Raw genomic sequence first — 12,090 nt, 5'->3', positions numbered from 1 at the left:
TTAGGCACACGCTATGCTCTTTTCTGGTCATATATTTCCTTAGATGCCTCAGGAGATGCATCCTGATAGGGACAAGGCACCTCTGGAATTCTCTCTCCAGCAAAAGCTTACTTCCGGAATTGAACCTACACCCTGCTAAAGAGTAACTAATTTATAACCTGGCAGGATCCACGATTGCACCAGCCCCTCCACCAATTAAGACCATAATTAAAGAGGACCACCCGAACAAGTCATGCTACCTGGCACCTCCTAACCTCACCCTTGCCTTTTCTACATTTCAGATCCTTTCTTAAAAAACCCCTGTGCTCCCCCCGTGAATTGAAGAGTGGAATTGTTTGCTGCTCTTCCCCTGCTAGCATGGCAGCTAGCAGATTTTCCTTTATTATCCATTCTTTCTACAAGCAGCAAGCAGCCAGAGCCTTTTGCAGGAACTGACACATCCAGTTCCTTAGAAAAAAAACATTTTGTAAGGACATAAACAGAAGCCACGTTTGTGTCTCCACGCTTCACTCCCAGGCCCAGGGCAAACAGACCATAGGGGAAGGGTGATTCAGAAAAGATGTGTAGGACAGTTGAAGTATGGTAACATCAAAGTTATTTGACCTAAGGGCCAGATTTACAGTAAGTGCTTGCACTTACACAAGGAGCACTTGATAAGCTGGGAATCTCAGAGGCCTTCTGGGAGACTCAGAAGCCAACATGGCCAAAACTGTGGATTAGCATCCAACATGGAGTTGCTTTAGCCTCCATAAGGACTTCTCCCAGCCTCTTTTGGGTTTCCCTCGCTCGCTTGAAATCTGATATTCAGACCAATTTTTGTGTTGGGTAATAGCACTACTGGAGTGCTGGGTAACACCTCAGCCCATCCTCAGTCTCTCATACCTCTGTGTCACTTGGCTCATCTGAGGCCATCTCCAGATGAACCAAAGATGTGAGGATATGGGAGACAGACTGTCCATCACTTTTTCTTGGAGGCTGACCCCTGCTTCAAAGAGTGTGTGTGCATGCACTTGCAGTCATATGATTTGCAGTGGCCAGTCTGTGGATTTGGATTTCATTGTGGTGTGGAGCACGTGTCTGTAAGTCTGTTTGTCAAGTGCATATGCGTGCTTGGGACTGTGTGTGCATCCCTGGAACTCTGCCCTTTTTCTCAGAGAAACCAAAGAAGAGGGACTCAGGACATTTCTGACCAGCAACGCCCCCCTCCAGGTCTGATGCCCCACCCACATGGCCACACCCCACCTTGCCTGTATTGTAGTTTGTACCTTCATTTGGTAGTTCTTGTTCCTGAGCTCTTGTCCTGTGTTCAAGAGGAATGAGGATTCGCTGACAGTTGAAAGGTAAGGATGGGCAGAGAATAATTTTATTGAGTGATGGACCAGCTCTCAGCAGAGAGGAGATGGGGAGGGGGGTGGTTCCCCACCCTCACAGTTGGGTGTTTTTTTTTTTTTTTCTCATTGTGGCTGGGTCCAGGGCTTTTTCTGGACTGAGAATAGGGAGTGCATGCTGATTGGTTTGTGAGTATGCAAAAAAGGTTAAAGTGAAGACACCACTCAAAGGTAAGCACAACAGTGTAGAAAACCAGTTAGGAAAGGGTAGGTGTATGTAAAATAGGTGAAGGGTGGGGATCAGTCAGAGAAAAATGTGCCAAATGGGAAGACAGGTTCTCAATCTGGTCCGAAGATTTAACTTGTAGCTTGGCTTTCAGGTTTTAAATTGTCTTCGACTTGGAGGTGGGGTTTCACCAGGGATTCGCCCTATCTGCCTAGGCATTTGACTGCCTTCTGTAACTATCACCTGCTCCTGGGAAGTTTCCCTGGCAGTGCCCAGTGCCCACATGGAGGGCCTTATTCACTGCAGCTTTTGAGAAAGGGCCCCAAACTTAGGTGTATGACACCAGAACTGTGCGTGGTCTGGGAGTTAGTGAGGCATTATCCCCATGGTTTGTGGAGATATAATTTCCACCCTATTTCAATATTTTCAGAGTGGAAATCTCTCTGCCCAGTGGCCTGGACTGAGAGTGTGCCAGGTTGGCTGGGGGTGGGAGCTGGGAGATCCCATCCTGCATCTAAGAGTCTACACTGGGACTAGAAAGACCTCACTCTTGATGATAGTCAGCGAAGGCAGGGGTGCCTCAGCTACACAGATGGGGGAGAGTGGTATCTGCAGGCCTGCCAGGACACATGATCAGCCAGGGCCGCCCTCAGGAGACAGCTCTTGTTGCCACATCCCCAGATGAGTGGAGAGGGCAAGCCCCAGCTTTTTTAACGTGTGAAGATGTTTTTTTATATTCTCTGTTGCTCAAGTGAGAAATAAGATGGTAAATTGCTCAGGAGTACCCTGTCATGACCCAAGGGGTGTGGCTGCCTTCTGAAACAACTACTTAGTTCTCCCTGACCTTTTAAAAGAGAAAGACACTGTGATGTTTCTTCCTGAACTTTTTTTTTTTTTTGTAGACAAGGTCTCTCTCTGTTGCCCAGGCTGGAGTGCAGCAGCACAATCTTGGCTCACTGCAACCTCCACCTCTCAGGTTCAAGTGATTCTCATGCCTCAGCCTTCCAAGTAGCTGGGATTACAGGCACCCACCACCATGCCTGGCGACATTTTTGTATTTTTAGTAGATACGGTGTTTCACCATGTTGGCCAGGCTGGTCTCGAACTCCTGACTTCAAATGATCCGCCTGCCTCAGCCTCCCAAAGTGCTGGGATTACAGCCAACACACCCGGCCAGTTCCTGAACTTGTCTTTACTTTTATTTTTTGTTGATGTATAAGAGTCTTACACGTTACCATTTTGAAGGAGAATCAAAATTTTTAATTTGTTCATATGACAATATTTACTGGACACTCGTTGTGGGCCAGATGCTGTCCTGATGCTAGGAATAAAATGGTGATCACAACTAGGTCCCTTCCCCCAAGAAGCAATCTGGCTAGAGACAGAAAGTGAACAGAGATTTTGATACACAGTGGTAAGTGCTCTGGGAAGGCAAGTACAGTCTGATGTGGGGACAAAAGACACGGGCACTCAGCCACACTTGGGATAAACAGATAAGGAAAGCTTCCTGAAGGAGGTGGCATCTAAGTTAAGACTTGAGGGAGGAATAGGAGGTAGCTAATGAAGAGTGGATAGGGAGGGTATTCCAGACAGAGGGAAGTGTTTACTTGGAGATGAGGGAATATGGCCCTTTTTAAGAACCCTGGAAAGTGGGTAAACTGGCATTCTTGTTTTAAGATGAGAAAACCACAGTGGCTAACACAGGTTAATACCTTGCTCAGGGCAGAGCCAGGATTTGAATGCAGGCTATTCCAATGTATCCTGCTGCCTCATGGAGAGCACCCAGAATGGGAGTTATGTCAGGCATGTGATTACTGTACTTGAAAAGGAAGAAAAAGAAACACGGAACCCACATGTTTATTTTGTTTTGTATTCAGTGTTCTGAAAAGTCTACCCTAAAGTTCTGTGAATTCTGGTATTCATGCAAGTAGAGAGACATATGATAGGAAGCAATCATTAAAGGATATTCTCTTTTTTAATTTTTATTTATTTATTTATTTTTTTTGAGACAAGGTTTCACTCTGTCACCCAGGCTGGAGTGCAGTGGATTGATCTTGGCTCACTGCAGCCTCTACCTCCCAGGCTCAAGCGATCCTCCCACCTCAGCCTCCTGAGTAGCTGGGACTACAGGTGCAGGCCACCATGCCCAGGTAATTCTTTTGTTTTGTTTTGGTAGAGATGAGGTGTTACCATGTTGCCCAGGCTGGTCTGGAACTCCTACGCTCAAACAATCCTCCTGCCTCAGCCTCCCAAAGTGCCAGGATTACAAGTGTGAGCCACCACACTGGGCCGTGCCTTCTATTAATATTTATTGAGTTTTTATGACCTATCAAGCACTGTGTGAAATACTTCATGTGTTGTAGCAGAGAATAGCCAGATGCTTAGCAATCCCAGTTCCTCTTCCTGGGCACGTGGGACAACTCATATTTCTCAATCCCCCTTGCAGTTAAGTAGAATATGTGGCTGGCTTTTAACCAATGTAAAGTTGAGTTGATGGGTGCCGCTTCTAGGCCTGGCTGCTAACTCTGTCTTTGCTATTCTGCCAGCCATCTGGAGGAGTCCAGTGGAGGACTCCAAGGGAATAGAGGGAGCTTGGACCCCTGAATCACCTCTTGCAGGACAGCTGTACAGAAAAGACACCCAGTTTGCATCAGCCTATTGATTGGGTGAGGGGTACACCCTTATTGTATCAAGCCACTGAGATTGTGAAATTTTTTTCATAGCAGCTAGTGTTAACTACCCTGAATAATCTGCAAACCTTATTTCAGTTAATCCTTATAATCACTCAGTGAGATAAGCATCATTATCAGTGTTTTACAGATGGGAAAATGAGGTCAGAGACTGAGTTACTTGCCCACGTCATTCACTCAGTAAGTAGCAGAGCTAGGAGCCTGTCGGACTGGTCTGTTTGACTCCAGAGCTCATGCTTTTACTAGCACATGAACAGTGCCCTTCTAAATCTTGGAAGAGTTCTTGCAAGAGACAAATGTCGAGTAACTGAGGGAAAGAGAGAATGGGGTCAGAGAGAAAGAGAAGGGGGAGGGCAAGGGAGGAGGAGCAGCTGAGGGCTGAGAGTCTAGTAGAGGGTAGAGGGATGTGGTGAGCCCAGGGAACCAGGGAACCTGCTGAGTGAACATCTCGCCCCAAGGGCTACCCTGGGAAATTTTGAGGGCAGACTTGGGCTCTGGGTGGTTCCATTGTCTCATTTTCATTTTACTTTATCGTGGTGTTCAGGATGATGCTGTTAAATGGGCATCCCTGGGGAGTCGGGTGGGCATCTGAGTGGGCAGGAGGTCTGTGCTTGAGTGTGTGAACAAGCACAACTTGCAGTTTCTGTCCCTGGACTGGTGAGTAGGGGAGTTCCAGGACTGTGATCACCGTGTCAGAGCTGCACATAACAGGGAGAGAGACGGAGGGAACTGACCGTGAGAAGGAGACACAGAGAAGGAAACTGTGTGGGTAGGAAACTTGGTAGTTGTTGGGTCCAGGAGAATTGCAGATGCACAGTGAGGGGCTTGCCCAGCCTCAGCAACAGCCCTGGGAGGAGGAGTCTCCAGCTGCCGAACCTAATGAGTGTCCACATCCCTTCACCTTCTGCCTGGCTCCCTCCTGGAGGAGCACCAAAGAGCTCAGAAGGGACAAAACCCCATTCTCAACATTCCTCTCGACTCTGTGTGGTGGCTCAGGCTTGAATGGGGAGTTCCTAGAACTTTAGCTGGGTACGTGAAAGGTATCAGTGAAGGGTTTTAGGCAGGAGAGGGACATGGCAGATTTGCATTTTAAATGGAAGAGGAAATCTGCAGCATGAAGGTGACTAGCCAGGGTAACTCACTAGTTAGTGACAGAATTAAAACTTTGGTCTTCAGATCAAAGCCCAACTCTCTGGCTATCAAACCACAGCAGCTGAGTTTGTGGAACTGTGAAGGCTGCGTGGGGTTGTCATGCCCATCAGTTTAGGGGGAAAGGGAAGAAGCACTGATCTCCCAGGTGAGGGAATGCCCCTGCTAATTCCTTTAAATCGGCAGAGCTGGGGCTAAGAGCCTTCTCATTCCTATAATCTGCCTGGGACACTGTTCTTGGTCACTGCCCAAGGTGGGAGGAGCCTGGGTACCTCAAAACCAACAGACCTACTTCTAGCCCCAGTTTGGTCACTACCAGTCGTGTGCCCTGGGACCGGTCCCTTTGGCTCTATTAGCTGTTGGCAAGATTGGAATCCGGGTTGTTGTAAAGCCAGACACAAAGTGTTCTGATAACTGATAATGGCTTCTCAAGTGAGAGGGAGTGGGTCTGTAGAAACATTGAGCAAAAAGCACGCTGACTAGAGGGATCTAGCCCCTTTCTTTCATGGCCTGGATGTGTTTGGCCTCACTCTGGGTTGTACGTTGTGCTGAGGCCCACCACACCATCTCGGGACAACTGGGGCCTTTGGCTGTACTTGGGACACCTCCCTCCCCCAGAATGATTTTAAGAAAATCACCTGGTCAGGAAGGCTGTGGGCCTGGTCCATTGTCACTGATCATGAACTTAGTCCTTCGTCATTGCTTTATGAACTTGGGATGCAAGAAGTGAAGAACAGAACATTGACAGAAATATCTCGTGTCATTTCAAGACACAGTCGTGTCTTCCTTCTGCAGCCCAGATGGCCTTGACTTCTCCAGTTTTTAAGGGTGTCATTTCCCCTTAATTCTAAAATAACAACAGTTTGAACTCCCATCCCACAAAAGCAGGAAGTTCATCTGCTCTTGGGTTTCCAACCCAAGAGCCATCCTGGAGGGCTTGCAGCTCACCTCCGAGCCGCATGGTGGTGGCCTCTGAGCTGCAGCTGTTTGTTTGAAGTATGGACACGGGCCCATCACATTTGAAAAATGCTGTTGGAAGCTCTCAAATAACAAAAGTACCAAAGAGATAGTCGGTTACAGCTGCTCAAAGCAGTAGCTTCAGAGCACCCACCAGTTCAGCTGCATTTTGCAAACCCTCCTTAAGTTTCTGGCAGTGTTGGTGGCAGGGAGAGGTCAGTGAACTTTCTGCCTTTGGAAATCTCTAGGCCTCTCTGAACACGCTTCTTGCCCATAAAGAGAGGAGAGGCCTTCCTCTTCCTGCCCAAAGACCACCTGTTTTGTTTTTCACTTTTTGCCTCAAGATGATTCACAGCAAGAACATCAATATCTTTCAAGAGAAATTCCTAGACCTATCCTGAAGGTATAATCTGGCTCCAATGGCTCACATAGGGCTAGTTGCCTTAAGCCTGCCTTGGCCTTAAATAACCCTGCAAGTGGGCCAGCAGCCATGTGGTCCAGATAGTGGCAAATCAGGCCCAATCCAGGGCCTTCCCCTAGTCATTCCTGCCCGGAAGGGAAAAGACTTGGTCTGCCTACTCTTCCCGTGGTTGTCTGGGCTCCTGCCCTGCAGTGAACAATGACTGGACAAAGGATAATGATTTTCAGCCATGGGGCAGCCTAAATTGAGACTTAGGGAAACCATTTCTGTAATTCCTCAGGGGCATGGTTCTGCTAAAGAAATACTCCACTGACATTGCTAAATGAAACCGGTAACACTTCAGTCTGAGGACTCTGTCTTGGACCCATCGCAGATGTTTAGGATGTCTTCAGAACAATGGGCATGCATGTTCTTTATATTGACAAGACCAAGAAGGTTCATCCAATACAGGGAGGCTCCCACATGAAGACAAATCCTAATCACTACTCTCTCATGCAGAAATGTCTTGTAAATCCTTGAATTACAGTTCCTCAGCTTCAAGGATTTAAAGCTGTATATTCTTCCCTGTCTCTGGCAGCAGACCAAGTGCTCAACGGGAAGACCCAAGCCTGAGGTTCAAGCCCCAGGTCTGTCAGTTGCCATCTGTGACTTTGGGCAAGTCATGAATTCCCTAGGTCTCGGATTTCTTAGCTACGAAAGGAGGATAATACCACTTCTTCCAACCAATCAGCGTTGTTGAGAGGATGAATGCAAGCAAACATTTGTTAAGTACTCTTGCCTAGGCATGGTAGGATCCAAAAATTAGTAAGACACCGGCCTTATCAGGCTCATGCACTTTTAGGGTGTTTAGACTTCAATAGGTAACTTCATTATGATATGAGAAGGAACAGCTTAGATCTAAAGTGTTTTGTAAACTCTAAAGTGTTATATACTTGTGGATATTAGTACTGCTGTCATTTTTCCTATAAATTGGATTTCCTTTCTGTTCACTGCTGGACCAAACGTGTCTTGAGCAGCTCATAGTGGGAAGCCTCTTCTCCCTGTTCCCCAGGCTCCAGGAGGTCTCCCTGCCCACCGTGGAACCCTAGAATCCTCTCAGGGAGCTCCTGTCATCTACCTACATGCTTCCATTCCAGCACTGTTCCCAGGACACACTGGAAGTACAGTCTTTCCTCTTTCACAGAATTAATGACAAATATAAGAAATGGTCATTGGAGGCCAGCCAGGGATGGCGAATGGTGAGCGTGTACAAGTGCCCAGCAGAGGATGTGTGGGGGGCGGGCATGAAGAGAGAAGCTCTGCAGTCCTAAGGAATAGTGGAAGTTTTATAATTTATAAGAAAACGAAAGTCAGAGAGGAAGAGCTATCTCAAGAGCATAGCGGGTTCACACCTCGCCCCCAGATTCATTCTGTGGCGATCTGACCTTTTGGGACAGAAGAACAAGACAGGTGATGTTCTTCGCACCTCCTTTTCCAAACTCTTTTAAACAGGCCAACATTTGGGTGATTTTGATGGGGGAGGTCCTGCTGGTATCCCTGATAGTCTGTAGCCACCCCTTTTTCTGTCTTCACTAACCTGCCCCTCTGTCCTACCCCAGCCTTTCTTCTCAGGACACCCCAAAATTCCAGTGGAAATTTACCAGGGCCATGAAAAAAAATTAGCGTTTCTTCCAAGCATTCTTTGAGTTCTTGTATATGGTGAGGTTATCTTTACATTAAAAAAAATTTTAAGCTAGCGAGGTACAGCGGCTCACACCTGTGATCCCAGCACTTTGGGAGGCTGAGGCGGGTGGATCATCTGAGGTCAGGAGTTCAAGACCAGCCTAACCAACATGGTGAAACCCCGTCTCCGTCTCTACTAATGACCAAAAAAAAAAAAAAATAGCTGGACAAGGTGGCACATGCCTGTAATCGCAGCTACTTAAGAGGCTGAGGCAGGAGAATTGCTTGAACCCAGGAGGCGGAGATTGCAGTGAGCTGAGATTGCGCCATTGCATTCCAACTTGGGCAACAAGGGTGAAACTCTGTCTCAAAAAAAAAAAAAAAATTTAAACTTTAATTAGTAAATGTGTTCAAAACCCATACAAGTTCTTTAAGTAAATACATATTCAGAAATATACACAGTTTCGATCGACACTTGATGCACAGTATGAAGTTTCAAAGAGGTGACTCGTGTTTACTGTTGCACATTGTAGAAATAAATTCTCAGCCTAACTTTGGAAAGCTGAAGTAAATAGATGCTGAGATTCGTGAAATTCTGGTAAGTGGTCACTACGTGTGTCTATATTTATACATTAACAGAAGTGTTTCCACGTGTTTTCTGGGGACTCACCCATCCACTGTCCACTCACAAAGCGAAATACTGAGGGCGGTTGGTCACAGCCTCTTGCTATTACACCACTTTCTTGAGCCCCAGACTCAAGATTACTTCCCCCTCTCCACTCAGTTCTTCTCCCTAGGCCAACTGTGGTCACTACATATTAAAGCATAAGTCAGTTGCACAGCTCTTCTGAGATCCCAATTTGGTGACAAAGTTCCTAATTGCCACACCTTCCTCTTGGATCAGTAGCTCAAATCTGCAAACACTCATTGTGTAGTCCCTCTGTCAGGCACTGTGCTAAGCACCTGGTGACAAAAACAGAAAAGACACTACATTTGTCTTGGAGGATGTTTAGTTAGAAAGAGTGGGGGAAAGGAAACCTACGTTTTATTGTTGTGCTGGCCAATTTGCTACTACGTACTTCCTCTGATTCTGTGTGAGACAGGTCTTCTCTTCCCATTTTACAGAGGAGGAAACTGACTCTTAGAAAGGTTATATGCTTTTCCCAAGGTAACTCCGTAAGTGGTGCAGCTGGCTTTTAAACCCAGGTCTGCCTCTAACTATTCCTGTTGACTACTCCTACCAGTGCCAAGCACACCAGCCACAGACAGAAGGCAGCAAGTGGACAACTCCAGCAGTAGGCCAGTTGGAAGGCTGACAGAAAGAACCAACTTTGGGGACTACTGGCAGGTGTTTGGGTGCTGCCAGTTCCCCCTGTGGGAGGCTCACAGACCAAGGCAGCCAGGGGTGGGGTCTGTGGGAATGAAAATTACTAGAAAGTATAAGAAATGCCTTGACAGGGTTTGCATTTGGCACGGAGGACCTGCAGAAGTGGCTGGGCTGGTGGCTTCTGAAGCAGAGACTTTATCATCCTGCTCCCATCACTCCCACCTGACGGTGCTCACCCCAGCGCCTCCATTTTCCCGGAGAAATGCCCCCTGAAAGTGTTTATTCTTCAATAGCTGTTGGTTTCCTGCCACATCCCAGGCTTCATTCGAGGCAGACAAAGCAAACAAAACTGCCACATGGAGTGTTCATTGTAGCAGGAGGAGACGGACACCAAGAGTCAATAAATGAGAGAAATGTGTAGTATGTCAGACAGTGATAAATGCCACCGAGAACAATAAAGTAAGAAAGGGGTTTAGGGAATGGGGGAGTTGCCTTTTTTTTTCTTTTTTTCCTTTTTCCTCCCCCACTGCCATTTTTTTTCCTTTTTTTCTTTAGATTTATTTATAAAGACAGGATCTCCCTATGTTGCCCGAGCTGGTCTTGAACTCCTGGGCTCAAGCGATCGACCTGCCTTAGCCTCCCAAAGTGCTGAGATTATAGGCGTGAGCCACTGCCCCTGGCCTCCACCTCCATGTTAAATAGAGTGGGCAGTTTCCCCAGTAGGTGACATTAGAACAAGGGCCCAAAGGAGGTGAGGAATGAACCATGTGGATATCTGGACGAAGGGTGCTGTGGGCAAAGGGAACGGCAAGTGCCAGGCCTCCAGGTAAGGGCGTGTCTGGCCGGTGTGGGAGGGGTTGGCACCTAGTGAGTGAGGCCTACCTGGGTGAGGGCTGGCTCCTTCATGGGGATCATGGCTACCGGCTGACAGATAGAGAGACAGACAGGGGACTTGAGAACTCTCAGCCTCCCCCACTTCTGGAGAACATTCCCTGGAGGAGAGGTGAGGGAGGCATGGACATAGGGCTCTTCTTCCTCTGGCTTCTGAGTAAATTACGATCCCCCTACACAGTCAGGCTCTAGCCCTCCTTACATGCACCCTCTCCTCTCTTCTTGATACCCCTTTCTTTTTTCCTTTTAAAATTATTTCAGATTATTCTAGATTATTCCTTCCCCCATAAATCTGAGGTGCTTAGACACGGAGAAGGCAGGAGGGTTTTGGGGGTCAGGATGAGGAGGGTTTTGGAGGTCAGGTGTATTTGTTTCCCATGGCTATAACAAATTATCACACACTAGGTGGCTTAAGATGACAGAATGGATTCTCTCCTGGTTCTGGTAGGTCTGAAATCAGTTTCATTGGGCTGCAATCAAGGTACTGGCAGGGCTGGAATGTTCTAGGAAGGAATGTGTTCCTTGCCTCTTTTGGCTCCTGGTGGCTTGCCTTCGTGTGTGTGTGTGTGTGTGTGTGTGTGTGTGTGTGTGTGTGTGTGTGTGTGAAATCTCTCCCTGCCTCTTTCTTATGCCAAAAATTTCTTAAGCACTGCAATGCAATTGCATTTAGGGCTCACTTTGATCATCTAGGATAACCCCCCCATCTCAAGACTCAAGATACAAAGACACTGTTCCCATATAAAGTAACACACAGGCTCAAGGGATTAGGTCTGGATATCTTTTGGGGGCCATTTTCATCCCACCACAGAGGGTGCTCCAGTTTCAACATTCATCTCTATATTCATTCAGTCATTCCCTATTCAACACAGGGTCACTGGCCATTTCCTCAGTGCCAGGCAGTATGCAGGATGCTGGGAATACACGGTGAGCAAAGGAGAGCCCCCCAGGAGCTTGCAGTTTGGAAGGGGAGATGGATGTGAATCAAATAGTCACTCAAATAAAATGCAGAGTTGCAACTGTAGTAAGTGCCATGAGAACCTGTATTTGAGGCTTTACCTGGTAAGGAGGGCCAAGAAAGCTTCCAGGAGGAAGTGCACTTAAATCTGCAGGAGTTGGGGTGACCTTCCCTTCAAAGAGGGAAGGAAGAGACTTCCAGGTGGAGGGGACAGATGGCAGAACAGAGGTATGGCTGGCTCTGGCAGGTTGTGCAGGGCTTGGGGTGGCCTGGGGGTGCTGGTGGGGTTTCAGAGATTGTGTGAGGACCAATGTGGCATGCCTCCTCCCCACCGTCTAACCCAGTCCTCACCCTTGGCTACTACTCTGTGTCCAGGGCCTCTTCCTCCCTATTCCCGACTCAGGCCCATCCCTCCACTTCCTGCTCACTGTGGTTTATGGTTTAGTAAGGAAACTCTGCTGGCTCAGTGTTGGGGCAGGTCGCT

The 12,090-nt window shown here is 47.5% G+C and overlaps 1 long non-coding RNA gene across 3 annotated transcripts in view; it reads left to right on the top strand.

The window, feature by feature from the left end:
• The window catches only part of LOC144334471 (uncharacterized), a 40,427-nt gene that overhangs the window by 1,132 nt on the left and 27,205 nt on the right, over positions 1-12,090 (top strand). For 2 of the 3 annotated variants that reach the window (XR_013404320.1, XR_013404319.1), the window contains exons 2-3: positions 1,155-1,340; positions 3,587-3,704. This is a non-coding gene — a long non-coding RNA (uncharacterized LOC144334471). Of the gene's footprint in view, positions 1-1,154; positions 1,341-3,586; positions 3,705-8,966; positions 9,063-12,090 lie in introns of those variants that run through there. The other variant, XR_013404321.1, reaches the window with a different exon arrangement.

This window comes from Macaca mulatta, chromosome 14 (genome assembly GCF_049350105.2).
Source record: "Macaca mulatta isolate MMU2019108-1 chromosome 14, T2T-MMU8v2.0, whole genome shotgun sequence".
Classification (NCBI taxonomy): Eukaryota; Metazoa; Chordata; class Mammalia; order Primates; family Cercopithecidae; genus Macaca; species Macaca mulatta.
This window is presented reverse-complemented; position numbering and strand designations above follow the sequence as displayed.